Source organism: Aricia agestis, chromosome 3 (genome assembly GCF_905147365.1).
Source record: "Aricia agestis chromosome 3, ilAriAges1.1, whole genome shotgun sequence".
In the NCBI taxonomy this organism is placed as follows: domain Eukaryota; kingdom Metazoa; phylum Arthropoda; class Insecta; order Lepidoptera; family Lycaenidae; genus Aricia; species Aricia agestis.
Window position 1 is genome coordinate 3993611 of NC_056408.1, and position 18051 is coordinate 4011661.

At 33.6% G+C, this 18051-nt stretch overlaps 1 protein-coding gene across 2 annotated transcripts in view; it reads right to left on the reverse strand.

Moving 5' to 3' along the window:
* The window catches only part of LOC121740422 (peripheral plasma membrane protein CASK), a 318557-nt gene that overhangs the window by 193304 nt on the left and 107202 nt on the right, over positions 1-18051 (reverse strand). The gene's annotated exons all lie outside the window — the stretch shown is intronic.

Below are 18051 nucleotides of genomic sequence, written 5' to 3' on the forward strand. Positions count from 1 at the left end.
TTATTCTGTGTTATAAAAGTTGACCAATCGTGTTATGCTATGGGTAATTTAAAGACAAAGACATGATGAATACTGACAATTAACTTTAATTTCTTAGCTTTAGTCATTGCTGAGAAAAATCAATATCGCTAAAGCAAAATCATCAAGGCGTCGCCTTAGTAGTATTTCTATATTTTAACACATCTTCCATACTAAACCTAACAAAACAGCTGCTATATTATATATATTATGTTTTTAGATAAAATTATTTAATGTGGGTAACATTAAATCCTTCTATCTAAAAACATAACACTTTTATAAAATTCTCGGGTACTTTACAACAAAAAAAAAACATGCTAAAACTGTCTGCAGCTAAATCTTCACGCAAAATTATCCGGAAAAGTCAGTCCTTATGAAATTAATCTTTTAAAATAAAGGAACATTTTATCTTAACTTTGTTCATTAACATCTTAACACTGAGGTAAGATAAAATTTTGGATGTATTTATGCTAATTAATTACTTCCAAAATAGGGGAAGCTCGGTGACAGCTGGCGCTTATTTTTTCTTTTTTTTCCCGTAATTAATGTTTTATAAAATGTCTGATGTTTGTAACGGGATTTGAGAACACTACAAAAAAAAATGTCAATTTAAAATTATATTGGTTACAAACTAATAAATTCGTTGCCTTTCAATAGATAACAATACTAATATGTAAAGCTTACCCAAATCCATGTTGATAAATGTATTTACCTGTAACAAATAAAATTTCATTAGATAAACCATAATTATATAAACCAAACACACATTATGTACAATGTCCTGACAATTTCAACTCTTAATTAGCATGTTATACTGCCTATTAGATTATAATGATAACCTCATTCTATGATAAAAATATATACCACTAAATTAATAATCGAGATATGAACGAAATGGAGTTCGTTAATTTAATTTATGCTACCAATGACAATCTCACAATCAGAACCGAAGCCAAATTCAATCTAAAATATTTCACACCAACATTTTGTTGAACCGCGAATAGTATAATTCAATTATACGTTGTATTGATTACAAAATCATTAGAACAAAATAATTGAATTCGCGCAATACTCGCCTGATTGTTTATGGGCGATTCCGCTAGAGACGACCCTCAACACGAATTTTTAAAGTATAGCATTTGTTAAATTTTTTTATTGAATTATAAATAAAAAGATGTATATTTACTAGCAAAAGAACTTTTATGAGTAAAAATTGTAATTTGAATGATTTAGAGCATTTTGAAGTGATATCATCTAACGGCGCGAGAAAAATTGCTTATGCCACACATGATAATTTTTACTCTAAATCTCTATCTCGAAGTTGAATTTCATTACATAATATTGACTGTATAACATAAGTTTCTATTTCGGTGCAAAAAAATAATAATTTTGAAATAGTTTTCAAAGATTATTAAAGGAAAATTGCCATGGTTGCACCCGCGATAAAAAAGGTACAAAAGTTTAGTTTTCTCGCTAAAATATGTTGTTAATAATTTAAAACTTTGTGAAAGTAAGGAGAAATGTGAGGGAAATTAGAATTAATCATTGGAAGAAACTACTTTATTATTTTTAATAAAAAAACAGAACCTTTAAAGTGGTTGCGCCCGCGATCGAAGCAGTACAATTGGAAATGCAACAAATAATTTTTTGACTATTTTAGTGATTTTCATATTATTAAGGTAAACAATAACGTTAGATTATATTTGTTATTAATACTTTACATGCAAGATTACAAGATTTATAAAAATTTGAATGGAGTCGCATCGTGTTTTATATTTTTCGAAATATTTCATGTATTACTTAACAGATGTTTCAAAATGATGATTTATATTCTTTTATTGTTCAATATTTTAGAAGAAATGCTACAAATGACAGGAAAAATCATAAATATTTAATAATTTTCTTTGAATAAAATATTTTTACTTATAATTCTCCCCTATTCTTTTAAATTATAAATATTAATTTTGAATTATAGGTGTGCTGTAGTTCGGTTTTATAACAATACATCAAAAAAGGTTTGCTTAAGTTACATTATTTAATTGTTTGTAGTGATTTAGGTGATTTCTTTTCTCAGATCGATAAATGACTGATAATTAAAAAATAATAAAATTTTAAATAGTATTATTACAATTTACTAATAATATTATGTATTGCATATCAAAAATGTAGATATTAGTAGCAGCCTTATGAATAAATTTAATTTCTTTAGACTCGTTGCGCCCGCGATATTCTGATGTTGCACCCGCGATCGTGAAAATTGTTAATAATTTCTAGTACTAATTACTTAAATTAATTTTATCTAGTTCAATCATTTCTTTGTCTTATACACTTTTGAAATATGGGTTAATAAATTACTAAAAGTTCCACAATTAGCAGTATTCTCAAATGAACTCGTCCAAGTTCTTAATAGAGGACCAATTTGGTTGCACCCGCGTTAGTACTTCAAACATATTTTGTGGCTTTTCTTAGATTTCATTTTAGTTTTCATTTACAATTTATGATTGAACTAGTTAAAATGTATCCTTTCAAAAGATAATTTATTAATAAATGTGTTTTATTTTATCATTAGGACGCTTTAAGTGCGTCAAAATGTTGCACCCGCGATAATGGAATCGCCCTTATCATATATTTCATTCAAAACTAAGCCCAAATCGAATTATTTTTGTGAGGTTAAATCTATAGTTCACACATAAGATTACACTTATACATAGTACAGTTTATTTATTTGCCACCAGATATGGTCCACAACTTGGCTGTGCTGAAATTAGTTTGTCGCGCGCAAATCGTTAATTTTTTCCAGATGAAAATCATCGTATGTCCTCTCTCACTCGATACTCAAGGTATCTCCAATACCAAACGTCAAACCAGTTTAGCGGTTTTAACTAATTTAGACCCAAATGAAACCTAGCCGTGGAAAATGTAAAATTTATATATTAATAATTAATAGAAACTAATAAAATTATTAGGAAAACACAAAAAAAAATTAAAAGCTTTGGAATTTTTATTTTAAGGCTAAGATTTTAAAGACAGTCCAACACATTTGGCATATAGATGCCACATGGCATATAGTCTTAGACTATATGCCATAATATGGCATCTATAGACTATACTACATAATATGGATTACAATACTTTCCCTATTATTTTGTACTACCAACATCAGCTACGGCCGAAGTAAACCTAAGCATTGATACCACCAAGCCCGTTCGGGGTTAACTAACTATAGAACGCGGGTTAAAAACACGTGTTCGCCCGCAAATTGGTGGAAAAGGGTACAAGTAGGGCCGGGGAATCATTGCGTGCAGCCGCACCGTGGTCGCACGTTAATGAGAACAAAAATAGGTCACCGACAGACTCAGGGTTGCCAAATCAAAAAACCGAACAAACCGGCCAAATTATGTCTGGCTTCTGAGATTTATTCTAATGAATATCTGTCGTTGATTGGTTTACGTTAAAACATGTTGAAAATACAGAACACTCCAGTCATAGAACTTTGGAAACCGAGGTTTTTAGCTGTACTGGCTATTTCTATACCAAAACAGGACACCTATTGAGGACTTGCTTGCATCTTAACTCTCAAGTCCACCTATTATTATTAAAATGAGGTGTACCTATTAATAATTTCGACAAAAAGACGTACACTTTTTGGTCTATGTACAATTTGTACATTGTCGTTGGAGGAATAAATTAAACACAGAATACTATATCACTGAACGCTCTACTCTCGGTGGTGGCTGGTAAAGAAGTGGACGACAGCTCTCACGTCTGGCGGCCATCTTCTCCAAGTCCCCACCCTGATTGGTAGAGCGGCCATCTTTATTAATTATCAATATACTACAGTCTAATAAAATGAGAAATCTAATACTTGTAAATTTTTTATATCACATTGTATACAATGTAACAACTACAAATACCGGATTTTCTTTTTTCCGAACACACAATCAAAACGCCTAAATAATGCCCAGACTCTCAGTTTTCTTAACAGGAGTTTATCTATTGACTAGCGATTGTGATAAAAAAATAGCCAATTTCTAAATCAAGGCTGTTGAATAAACTTTTGTAAAAAACCCTCAGAAACTAAGATTTAGCCCCAATTTCACCAACGAGTGTTAAAGTTAACGCCGGAATTAGTATGACGTTACCTCTTTCGATTTTCTTATGAATGAAAGAGAAGACATTACATTACAAGCTGTTAACACTAACAGACGTTGGTGAAATTGGGGCTATGTCCGGCTTTATCCGGATTCCGGACGCCTGACAACCCTACCCTCAGTCCTGCCTGCAGCCGGAATATATTAGAGCGCGATACACTGACGAACATCATCTGTTTCCTTTTGAAACCGCGCTGTATGCGATCCAATAGCGCTTTATATCCTTTCTCGTCACTCATAATATTGTCGTTTTATTATATGCGGAGAAACTATTGTGTTTTATTAGTACGAGTAGCTTTCTATTCATTAGAGCCTTGTTACCCTGACGAGAAAGTTTGCATCACCAGCTTCATTATCAAAGCCGCGTTTAAATAATCGTTACATCGACTCGAAATCGACATGGTATTTTGACCTGACCTATCCTGATTCTGATTCTATATATTACGATATATACGCTAGTTTCTACTTTTCTAGTAAATAGATAAACTGCTGTCGAAAAACTTCAGAAAACGGACATAAGAAAAATAATCTAGATAGATTAACATAGTTCAACCCCCACATTGTTTTTCACAGGTCCGCATTGTTCGGAAAAATCAGATCGGACAGCATCAATCTACAATTGAACTCGTAAAGAAGATTGATGCTTCATTGACTCGATCTCGATAGGGACCACATTTTAAGGGCAAAGCAAGTTAAGTAGAAGGTAATTTATTATTAGACGGAATTAACCAATAGTTTACCACCAAATGTTTCTTTGTTCACATACAATGCACAATGATAATATTATATTACTAGCCGCGACTTCGTCCGTGTCAGCAAAATGTGATAACAAAGAATGTGATAACAGACAGACAGACATCCAGACAAAAATTGTAAAAAATATTGTTTTGGTGTCTGTACCCTATATTCATTCATATGCAATTAGTAAAAAACGGTTCTTTCAATATTACAAACAGACACTCCAATTTTATTTATATGTAGATGTAGATAACATTTACATACAGTACAATAAAAAATTAGATTCTTAAAAATAAAATGTACTCACTAAATACTGGCCACAACATTGTTGTATAGCAATTCGGTTATCGCGCAGGACACATACATTTTGCCACAATAAAAAGTATTCCATGTCCCACCACTCCCACCTGAATCGGTTGAAAAAATGTAAGCGTAAAGAGGTGCTTAACAGTCTGACAGGCAAACAATCACTTTAACCTTGTGACCTACAAGTTAAAGTAGATTTGAATAAAATCTAGTTGAATATGCAAAAATATCGCATAAAACAGAAAATGGTCTACTGAAAATAGCCAACATTTTATGCCTATATCATTATTATGATAAGAGGAAACTCTTATGGTCCCAAAAAGCTGGCGAGTCTATAAATACGGACATTCAAGTATAGTGTTATGGTGAAGACGCCATTTATGAAGTCAATTTAATTTTGGAACCGCTTTTAGTTTGACCATAATCTTATTCTAGTGCCGATTTCGTCTATTACAGAAAGCACAGATTCCAAATCTTTAGGTCACCAGGCAAAAACGGAAATCTCTATAAACATACATCTTCTGTGCATGTGTTAGATGAATGTGCAGTCCTTTTACCGATTTTTATACATATTTCTGTATTCATGGTTAAGGAAGTTTAAATTTGCATTTAGTCAAAGTTATTTTTAATTTTATACATAACGAGCTTTTGCCCGCGGCTTCGCTCGCGTTAAGAAGTATTATTATATACAAACTTTCATCCCCTATTTGAACCCCTTGGGGTCGGAATTTATCAAAATCCTTTCTTAGCGGATGCCTACGTCATAACATCTACCCGCATGCCAAATTTCAGCCCGATCCGTCCAGTGGTTTGGGCTGTGCGTTAATAGATCACTATGTCAATCAGTTAGTCACCTTTGAGTTTTATATATATAGATAGAAGATTGGATGATGTCTCTGATTGCATTCATGTCTCGTCCCACAAAAAAATACGTATAGAGTAATTATTAATGCATTCATGTTAATATGGTTTTTTTTGCTGATATTCAGAATAAGACTGCATTTTTGTGGGTTAACGTGTTAACAATTATTGTGGGTTAAATACACAAATGCCTAACAGCGATTATGGATGGCTTAGACTGTAAAAGCTTATTTCAATAAGTATCTGTTTAAGACGTGTATACCGACCGGCTACAAGAAATCCGTCAGGTGCTATAGCACTAATTTGTAAATTGTAATAGCATCTGCTGTTGAAATATTTTACTATAATAGATTCTGTTATACGACCAGTGATCAATAAATACTCTATACTCTATAGTCTATAATATGTCATGTACTAGCTGTATCGTACAGAGGTGAACTTAAACGACTTTGTCGTTCGGTGCTGAACAACACGGCTCCATTATGCGCAGGCTGGGAATCCTACACGAGCGAACGTAATACACGATAGCGAACATGATCGTTTTAAAATCGTACTACACTACACTGTTAAACTAACGAACTCTACTATACTACATAACGATAATATTGCAAGTTTTTGACGTTTAAGAATAGTTTAAATTAATACTGTATACAATTATAACAATACAAATAAATAAATAAAAAACTGACAGACATTTTTCATCACAGCAAGTTGCCCAAAGGATACCGTTTAGTACTAAACGTTTTTAAACCAAATTAGAAAATAAACATAATTTTTTAAAGCTAAATTGCTACCTTTGTAACTGATTCACGATGCACGAGTTGACATATAAAGTGAACTTTATTTATAAATTGTTTTAAGCATTCGTCATAAATTAAATGGTAGCCTTCAACCGATGCCTTATACAAAAAGTAATCATGAAGGAGAGTAAAAAGAATAAGAGCATTGAAGCAATAATAAGAACATTAAAGCGATAATTATAATTAAGTAATTACTACTTACATTATAAATAACACACAAATCAAGATTGAACTAACTTTAAAAACCACCACCCACACCTACATTATAAAATTGAAACACGATCGGACTGATCGCAGGCCTATCTGATTGATCCGTTTTTTTTTTTTAAGTATTTATTCCATTATTTTACAACATTATGTCCTTATCCTAAAAACCGCCAAACTGCATTTCAGTTTGTTGGCGATATTTGTAACATAAATAATATAATATTATATGTAATAAATCAACTTAATAATAAACTTAGAAAACAATAATTATTAAATTCAATAACAAAATATTTTTCTTTCTTATTATAAGTATAAACACATATAAACTTTTTAATTATTTAGTAATTACAGTAACATATTTTTATTCTATATTATAATATTATTAGATTAATGACTCTTTCTCTTCTCTCTCTTGTACTTTTAAGTAAAATATGAACACTTTTATGCACGGATGGATAAACAGCCTGATTCCAAAAAATAAGTTTTTAATTTTTGTTTTAATCTAGTTATAAGTACTAAGTTTTTTAGTGTCACCCCTTATGAAATCTATTTTATTGTATATGCTGGGAGTCTGGTATCTTCTTGTTCTTGTGCCGTAGTAGTTTTTTACTGCCGGTATTACATATTTGCCTGTGTGATATTTCTTGTATTATGTTGGTGATGGTCGATTAATTGTCATATTGTTCTAAGGCTATTAAATATTCTACTTTTGCATGTGCTGTTAAAATTTCAAATTTATGAAATAATTTGTCGTAGCTATCTCTGTACTCGGAATTTACTTGTTTACTTGCGAAATATTTAATCAGTCTAATTTGAAGTTGTTTAATTTTATCTAATTGTGTTCTAAATGTTAGCCCGTAGCTGCTGATGCCATAGCTGATGAGTGAGTGTGCGAGTGCGTAGTAGACTACATACAGTAATTTCCTGCTTAAAAACTTGCTTACTTTCCCAAAATTGATCGTAATCTATTACACACATCGCTCACATGCCCTTTCCAGCTAAGATTGTTGTCCACTGTTAATCCTAAGTACCGGTATTTATTTACTATCTCGATCTGCGTACATTGACAATTATTTTTATTATTGTGTAAGCATTGGTAACTGTGACCAATGATGTCTATATTCATGTTATTCTTTTTTGGGTATTTATTATAAGGTGATATTATATGCATTACTTTGGTTTTACTAAAATTTATAATAATTATGTTGTCGTGCGCCCATTTTGTTATGTTTTCTAAGTCTATTTGCATATACCTCTTTGCGTCTGTCATATTTTTAGTTGCATATAGTAAACACATATCGTCAGCGAACATAAATGTCTTACAATGTTTTATGACGTTTATTAAGTTATTTACATGCATGAGGTACCCAACTGGACGATAGACTGAGCCAGTGGGGACACCATCTGTTATGCTAACCTCATCTCCAGTCTCTTCGTCTATCCGAGTGCGAAGAGTGCGGTCTTCTAGGTAGCATTTAAACCACTTATTGACAGGACCTCTGATACCACATTCATCCATTGCTCGTAGTAGAACGTTATGATCCAGGGTGTTGAAAGCCTTTTTAAAATCAATAAACAAAGCACCTACAAATTTACCTTCGTTGAGACTGTCGTTGATAAAGTCGGTGAATTCCGCTAGGGCTGTGGCGGTGCTGCGCCCAGGCCGAAACCCGTGCTGCGCGTCTGATATTATTTTGTGTTGCCCCAAATACTGGCTTACCTGACTTACGATAACCTTTTCTACTATCTTATTGATAACCGATAATATTGCAATTGGCCTATAATTACTGTTAGTCTAGATGACTCCCCTGCTTATAAATAGGACGGATAATAGATTTTTTCAACAGATTCGGATATACTCCTTTTTTAACACACATATTTATAAATTTAGCTAATACAATACTTATTTCTTTTTTTCATCTGTTTTATATCTTTTACTCTTATCCTATCAATCCCAGGCGCTTTCTTATCATCTAATTTATCTAAATAATTTTCTATTGTATGAGCCTTCACTTTCTTAAAATAAAAAGACTTATTACTTGGTACTACACATGTACTTCTATCCAAAAAATTGGAGTTGCTGCATTTATGCTTAATTTTCTATATCTCTTTAGTAAAGGTTTCTGAAAACGTATTACATAATATATTGTACATTGTGTAAGTCTTTCCTAAGTATTTTATAATAACATCATCTAGGCTTTTTTTACTATTTCCTAACCATTTATTTATGTTACTCCATATTTTTCTAAAGTCATTATTACATTCATCTATTTCTTTTTTTTTGTAGTTATTTTTAGCAATATTTATTAATTTGTTAACTTTATTCCTATATCTTGTATAAATTAATCTATTATTCATATTATTAGGTGATGATTTCCATATCCTAAATAGTAAATCTCTTTGTTCCAGTTTTTTCCTAAGTTCTAAATCTACCCAATCCGGCATTTGTTGTAAATATCAGTAAAAACGTTGAACATTTTTTCATATAAAGCAATAGGGCAATTTTCTTGCATTAAATCCGACCAATCTATTAATTTTAAACGTTCACTAACTTTTCTTTCATCTAAAACAGTTTTTAATTTACATTTACTACTACTTTTAGTGTTTAATACATTGTCTTTTCCTATAATATTAATTCCAACCATGTAGTGGTCTGATAAGGTACAATTTAACAGATGTGCGTGCGCGTCGATTATTCTGCCGCGACTAGTTCGTACAAACACATGGTCGATATTTGACGTCGTCACCCGGCCGTCCACAATGGCCTCGCGCGTTGTCTCCGATAGCAGATTGCATGCCATTGCATAGCTCTTGCAAATGAGTTATCGTCTTTTAATATGTCAATGTTTGTATCTCCAATCAATACTATTTCTTCCGATGATGGTATGGTCTTCAAAAGCATTTGCATTTGCACTTGCATTCCCGTGTGTGCACGAGTCCTGTCAAATCGGGCTGCAATGAGTCCGACCGGACCGATCGGTCTCCCCATATTATAAAGGGTGTAGAAACAGTAGAATCCCCATGATTAAAGTCATAATCTACATAGAACTCTATAGAGATACTTCTACATAGAACTGGCTCGCAAGCACACACACCATCATGACCAGTCCCTGACGTCTGTCGACGTCACCGTCATCCACGACATGAATGCATAAGGCAATATTATTATATGGATCCAATACACTACATTGTTTGAATGTAGTGAATAAAAATTCACTACCCTGTTGTCATAAGATTACCGCAGAATGTATTTCCCAACTTTCATATTTCGTCACATTTCAGGTTTCCCTTTGTGATATGACGGAAGAATTTTACGATACAGCCATCGCCGAGTGATTGACATTCACGATAAATTATATTCACATAGACTTTGCGATAAATCAAAAATAATACGATTGAGTCACAATAAAACGAACATACACGATTTCCGTTACTTTCGTTTTAAGTTTGAATCGCTAAAATACGTTTTTGAATATAAATTATTTACTACCCCTTCAATATAAATACTACAGTTCACTTGCAGTAAGAACCGATCAAAATTTTAAACACGATGAACATTGGACGTGTCAGAGTCCTGGACACAGGTACAATACTTTACTTACTGTACAGTACTTGTGCCAGTGTGTGGTGGTATGCTGTAGTATTGATTGTGCAAGGAAAATGTGAATAAAATAAAACCGGCCAAGTGCGAGTTGGACTCGCCCATGTAGGATTCCGCAGCAACAGTAAGGTTTTTTTTTAATGAAATTAAAAGGTTTTTGATTTATTTTTATGTTGAAGTTGATTTAATGAAAGTTACTTTAAAGTTTACCATTAATGACGTATAAAAAAACTACTTGCTAGATTTCGTTCAAATCAATTTTTGTTGGTAGTTTTAATAGTAGTGTACATCATATATTTTTTCTAGACTTATCATACCCCTACTTTAGAAATTAGAGGGGGGGGGACACAAATTTTAGTAGTTTGGAAGAGTCTCTCTCGCAAACTATTCAGGTTAGAAAAAAATTGTATTTGAAACTTCAATATGATTTTTGAAGACCTATTCATAAATACCCCACATGCATAGGTTCGATGAAAAAAAAATTTTTGTTGGTTTAAGGTTTACCATTTATGACGTATAAAAAACCTACTTGCTAGATTTCGTTCAAACCAATTTTCATTGGTAGTTTTTATAGTAATATACATCATATATTTTTTTTAGACTTATCGTGCCCCTACTTTAGAAATTAGAGGGGGGGGGACACATTTTGCCACTTTGGAAGAGTCTCTCTCACAAACTATTCAGGTAAGAAAAAATGATATTAGAAACCTTATTATGATTTTTCAAGACCTATTCATAGATAACCCACACGCATAGCTTAGATGAAAAAAATTTTTTTTGTTTCAGTTGTACCTATGGGAACCCCTAAAATTTTTAATATTTTTTCCATTTTTGCATCAAAATATTAATGCGGTTCACAGACTACATCTACTTACCAAGTTTCAATTGTATAGCTCTTATAGTTTCGGAGAAAAGTGGCTGTGACATACTGACGGACAGACAGACAGACAGACAGACATAACAAATCTATAAGGGTTCCGTTTTTTGCCACGGAACCCTAAAAAGATAACATAGTTATTACGACCAATTTTAGAGACTTTCCTTCGATATTTTAAAGCATCACTATGCCGACGACATAAGTCTAGTCATAAATAAATTATTCTCGTAGACTCTGGTTAAAATGATTTACTCTCATATTAACCCAGTGGAATGGCTGACGGGCACGACTGGCGAGAGATGAGGCATAGGACTGACTTTTTACATGCCCATCTGACTGTTGATCCTGGCGACACAGGAGTTGCAGTGGTGGGAATGTGTGGTGGGCCTTTTGCCCGTTTAAAAAAAATGCCCATCTGACGCATGGATCATCTTTATTTTCAAGTGATTAGCCTGCATTGTCCTAATAAAACTTGGAAGCATAATTTTTAATCAGAGAAAGAAATCCTAGCACTTAAGACATACCATTTTAGGATTTTACCTCCTATAGAGCCTTTGTGCTGACGACGTAAGAATTACTCTCGTAGACTCGGAGGTCTTCCTTAAAACTACATAAAATACAGTGTAGAATACTGCAGTGGCACAATACATAATAAATCTTTATCTTTTGTCGGTATTTACGTGACTTGTATCGCAGTTCGAAGCCGGCACATTTACGAAATCTCTTGGCACGGAAGCAACAGCTCACGAAACAGTTTCGCACCGTACGGCGTACATGTCGTACATCACTTTGGAATTGTTGAAAATAGAAATGTTCGAAGGTGTTAGAATTAATGGAGGATAAAAGAAATACCTAGGAATTTCAGTGGATATGAAAACGTGTTGAAATGAAATGAAAATATACTTTATTGTGCACAATCACATATTTTACAATACCACACACATAAAATAATAAATTATAAGCTAAAACTTTTTGAAGAAAAGCTTTTATTTAAGTACATACTTTAAAAAGAAGAAAATAAATTTTCCCTTAAAAATTCTAACTATTAAGTTATAACCTCAATATATTATAAAATTTGCATGATAATAAAAGCTTGTCGCGTGATTTGTTAATAATAATAAACTAGTAAGTGCCAATTTAACTGAGTAAACTGATATTATATTTTTTATTTTATTAAAGTAATTAAATATTGACAGATAATTAAGTCTCGCGACAAGCTTTTATTATAATGCAAATTGTATAATATATTGAGGTTATAACTTAATAGTTAGATTTTTTAAGGGAAATTTTATTTTCTTCTTTTTAAAGTATGTACTTAAATAAAAGCTTTTCTTCAAAAAGTTTTTTGTTTATAATTTATTTTTTGTTTTTTAGTTAAATCTCTGACTAGATTTCTTAAGTCTGTTAGATTGTAGTTTGTTTTGTTTCAAGAATTTGTTAAAATCTGATTAACTTAATTTAGGTCTTTAAGAAATCGTACTTAATTTCACGACTAAAAAATTAAATATCAGTTAACAAAAATGACCGGATTCAACCAGGCATTTTCTAATGCCCGACTGGTTTTGACTTCACATAAGAAGACACGACACGACACGACACGACACGACACGACACGACACGACACGAGACGCACACGACACGACACGACACGACGCGACGCAATTTACTCTCAATAAGCCTTTTTGTTTGATACCCATATTGCTGAAGTGCTTTAAAAATAACTATATTCCCCTATCTTAGATGAGCCGCCATATTGGATGTAGAATGACATTACATTCGTTTCCGAGTTACTCTTAATGAGTCCTTTCATTTGATACCCATATTGCAGAAGTGCATTAAAAATAACTATATCCCCCTACCTTGAATGAGACGCCATATTGGATGTAGAATGACATTACATTCGTTTCCAAGTTACTCTCAATGAGTCCTTTTATTTGATGCCCATATTGCAGAAGTGCATTAAAAATAACTATACCTCTATCTTGGATGAGCCGCCATATTGGATGTAGTATGACATTACATTCGTTTTCGAGTTACTCTCAAAAAGCCCTTTCATTTAATATCCATATTGTAGAACTGCATAGAAAATAACTATTTCGCCATCTTGGATGGTCGGCCATATTGGATTTAGAGTGATGTCACATACAATATCACGCATTGTCATCCAAACTAAACATGCCTGCAAAATTTCAGCTCGATCGGTTAAATATATCTACTCCAAAATTGAGTTCCAAGATTTCACCCGAACATACATACTTACATACATACAGAGCAAGTTAAATAAAAGCTTTTAAAAACACATAAAATGACGAGCGTACACAAAGGCGGCCTTATTACTAAATAGCAATTTCTTCCAGACAACCTTGGTGTTGGTGGCTTCAATATTTATTTTACATCGTAGACGGTAATATTTGGATTACCTAAATCGATCTTTAAAAATTATTTTACTGATATAAAGCCAAATAATCCAAGAGTTTCATAGGTTATACAATATTAAGTCCCAACCGATATTAGTATATCAATATTTGTTTACCAGGGATAGTGTTTCATACGGACAGACATCGAAGTCTCATGAATAGGGTCCCGTTTTCACCCCTTGGGTACGGAACACTACTATCTCCACTAGTCCTTAGGGGGACCCTTCTCTCCTTAGGGGGACTTTTTTCAAGGAGAATTTACATGACTTCATAATGTGATTTTCAGATGTACGTTCAAAGGGAGTCTTCCAAACGCAGGTTTTCGTACGACATTACTTTACATTTACAGAAACTGCATTGTTAATTATAAGCTCATAATAAAGTAACAACATTATTTGAGCTACAAAATACAAAGCAAATTTCTTATTTCGTTCAGCAAATTAAATATAATAACTCCCTTTATTAATTATCATAATAATTATATTCCCAAAACGCGTCAAACATTTCATTTCACAAACAGAAAACTCGATAAAATAACATTTCATATTATGAAAACATCCTAAATAATTACATAACTTATTAGACCATTGTAGGTATATTAGCCGAAAAGGTGTTTCTCAGTGGGAAAGTAATAAATATAAATAAAACCTTCATTTGATATTAAACTTTTAATAGGATTTGGTTCGCAATTATACCATCGGCCTACTGTCAAGAAGTTATGTCTGGTATACTGTATGACAACTTTACAAACGTATATCTGGCTAACAGCACCTGGTTTTTCCTGAATTCACACTTGAGCCGATGAACCAATTTTGATGCAAATTTGAGTACCAAGATTAACCCAACTCAACATTACAGTAAGCAACAAAATGGCAGTCAACAAACTCCCAACAATTAACATCGCTCGCCCAGAAGTGTACTCTGTATTCATTAACATAAATCCGTCCCTTTGTCCAGAAATAGGGTTGGCTGATAGGCATGCCATACCAAGTAGAGTCCGGCCAAACTCGTGGCCTGTCCACAACTGACTTTTAATGAAAATGCCGGAGGCCGGCATTCAGTGTTGTGCCCAACAGTATCCAAAGCGAAGAGCCCAACAGACCACGTTTAGCCGGACGTTTGGTGAAAAAGCCGGACACTACATTATAGGAGGATTATTGAATGGGTGGCAAAAAGAAGTTTATATAATAAAGCTTCTTCACTGTTACTTAATCTTGTTAAATCCTAATGGAACATTTGAGCAAGTGTCACCATGTTAACTGTCGTCTTTTGACTCTTGGTGCTCGCTTGTTAGCGAAATATATAAAGCCTAACAAAAATTCGGACAGGCCGGACACCCAGTCAAAGAGCTCAACTATGTCCGGCTTTATCCGGACTTCTGACAACCCTGGGCAAGGTTCAGGGATACTTTGGGTAGTAGGTACAAGAATTTTGAGAATTTAAGAAATTAAGACATAATCACATTAAGAATTTCTGATGTTGCATAATTAAGGCCAAATGCAAAGCCTCCACACTTTTGCCCCTAATTTTGTTAAAAATGTTTACACAGATTGAATGTTTGTCTTAGTCTTATACGTTGGACAAGTCACATTAGTAAAGAAACAAGTTGTTTGCAATATACATTGATGGAAAAAAGCGCTGATTTGTTGTTATACATATCATACTCTATAGTTAATAAACATTTGTTCAATAAAACCGGGCACCATCACCGAAATCGATGTGGGACAATAATACCCAAAAGTTATTAAGCAAGAGTAGATGTTATAACTAGATTAAAGTAAAGCAAGGAACAAATATTATAATTTTCTATTTCCAAATTCATTACACTCAGGGGCGTATCTAAGTGAATTAATTCAAAATGGCAACCTGTGGGAACGCTCGCGAGGGCTCCGCTCGGTTGCCTACAAAACGTACACCTACGTTTAATCAACTGCGTACTACAGAAACGAAACTGCCTGCGTTGATAAAATTCAACGTTTTTGAAAAGGTTTATTTTCAGATTTGTTTCGTTATTGAGGTGAAATCTTTTCAGCAGTGTTGTGCACTTTTTTTGGGGTGGGTAAAAAATGTAACTCTCGTCAGGATATGGTAATCTGATCAAAAATTCGTAACACGAAATAAGTGGAACCCGTTGATTTTTTTTATCTCTGAAAGCACCACACACCTTTACGCCGACAACATAAGGACCACAGACCGCAGCTCCTGTTAAATTTGGAGGTGGTATAAGTCTGAACGCACAACAAATCATTTCCATATTTACTGCCCAACTTTGTACAGCCGTTTTATGGGGCTGGCAGCCGGTATCTTATTAAAAACGTCAATATGTCGCCGAATTATCGAGGACTAGGTTTATTACTGTGTACTCTCATTTACCTTAACATTCTGGTTATTGAGTGAAAATGTTTATAAAATTCACTGGATTTTGCGTCGACGTTAACTCTATTTATTTTATTTATTTATTTATTGATACTCAAAAATTAATATTATACAGTTAACAAATAACAGTGTTAAAAAGCCCATACTGGGCTTGTGCTAACACGGCCTCACGGGATATAATAAGTAACGCTACAATGGTATAGTAACTAGTAAGTAACTTACTTTATATACCAAAATGGCATCAAACACAGAGAGCGCCTATTTATATTTAGGACTAGAAAACGCTAGGAACCAACTAAGAATTCTTACCAGAAGCCTAACTGGGCACTGCAAGCTCAACAAACACCTAAACAGAATGGGTATTTGTAGCCGACTAGCAGATTCTGTCAGAAGGAGGATGAGACACCTATTAACCTTCTTCTCGACTGTCCTGCTGTACTACAGAACAGGAACAGGCACCCTGGTCGCCATGAATACTCATCCACAGAGGAAATTCATGGTACCAACCCCAACCACATCGTTAAATTTATGAGCAGTATTAGGTTGGGGATGATACTCTAGTGCGAAGGAGTCACAATATGACATGAGTCATGACATATCAAAGAAAATATTCTTTGATATGTCATGACTCATGTCCATTATATACGATGTCAATGACGCACTGGTATTACATCGATGAAAATCCGATTCTCGCAATTCATACCAATAATCGGATTTTCTGCATGGTATTGTGAGTTTTGCCCGCTATGAAAAAATATACTGCAATTGTATGGCAACGAATATGTTACCATCAATTTTTACTAGAAACACACTACATGCTTTCATTCCTGGTCTTGTAAATACTAAAATATTAACAAGAACAGAATCTATAAAGCCCGCGTACTATAATTTTTGCCAAACAGAAAATATATTAAATTCAAGACAATATGCCTATCAGAGAGACAAGAGACTGCTTTATCACGATCGAGAAAATATTTTTATATAGGAAACTATAAATAACTTAAGCTAAACAATGACCCGATGTTCCGATTGAGAGCATTAGGTGGAAACGACGATTCCACAATCCATTTATCGAGGAAGGCTATAGGCTATATTTTATCACGCTAAGAGAATGTGAAAAAAAAACGAGGGAAATTATTTGAAAGGGCTCATCTCGCAAACTACTGGAGCAATTTTTATGTTATTTGGTACAGATAAGAAGAGACCACGTGAAGGAGGCTATCGATTAATAATTTTTTCAAAGCTATATATTTTATACCCGTGCGACGCCGGGGCGGGTCGCTAGTAAAATAATAAATATTATGAAATAATAAGAAACCTTCATGAGAAGTTTTGCATGACACTTTTATTTTTTAACATTTTATGAGTCCCCTCGTGACCACGGCCGTTGCAACACGGCCGAAACGTCGAGAAAAAGTATGTACTCGTAGTAGCATTACTACTTAAATAAGTCGCGTTAAGTCCCGATTAAAAAGTTTCACTTTTATTTTTTGACGCAGTTCCTCACCCAATCCCTATTTGGGAACCAATTTGTACTGTCCCGCACCCAGAATACGTCAAAGGTTATCTTTCAGGTTCCGTACAAAGTAATAGACCAATACGACCTGCAAACCTTCGAGAAGAGAGCGTATTCCCTCTTAAAAGGCCAGCAACGCACCTGCAGATTTTCTCATGTTGCGAGTGTCTATGAGTTGACGGT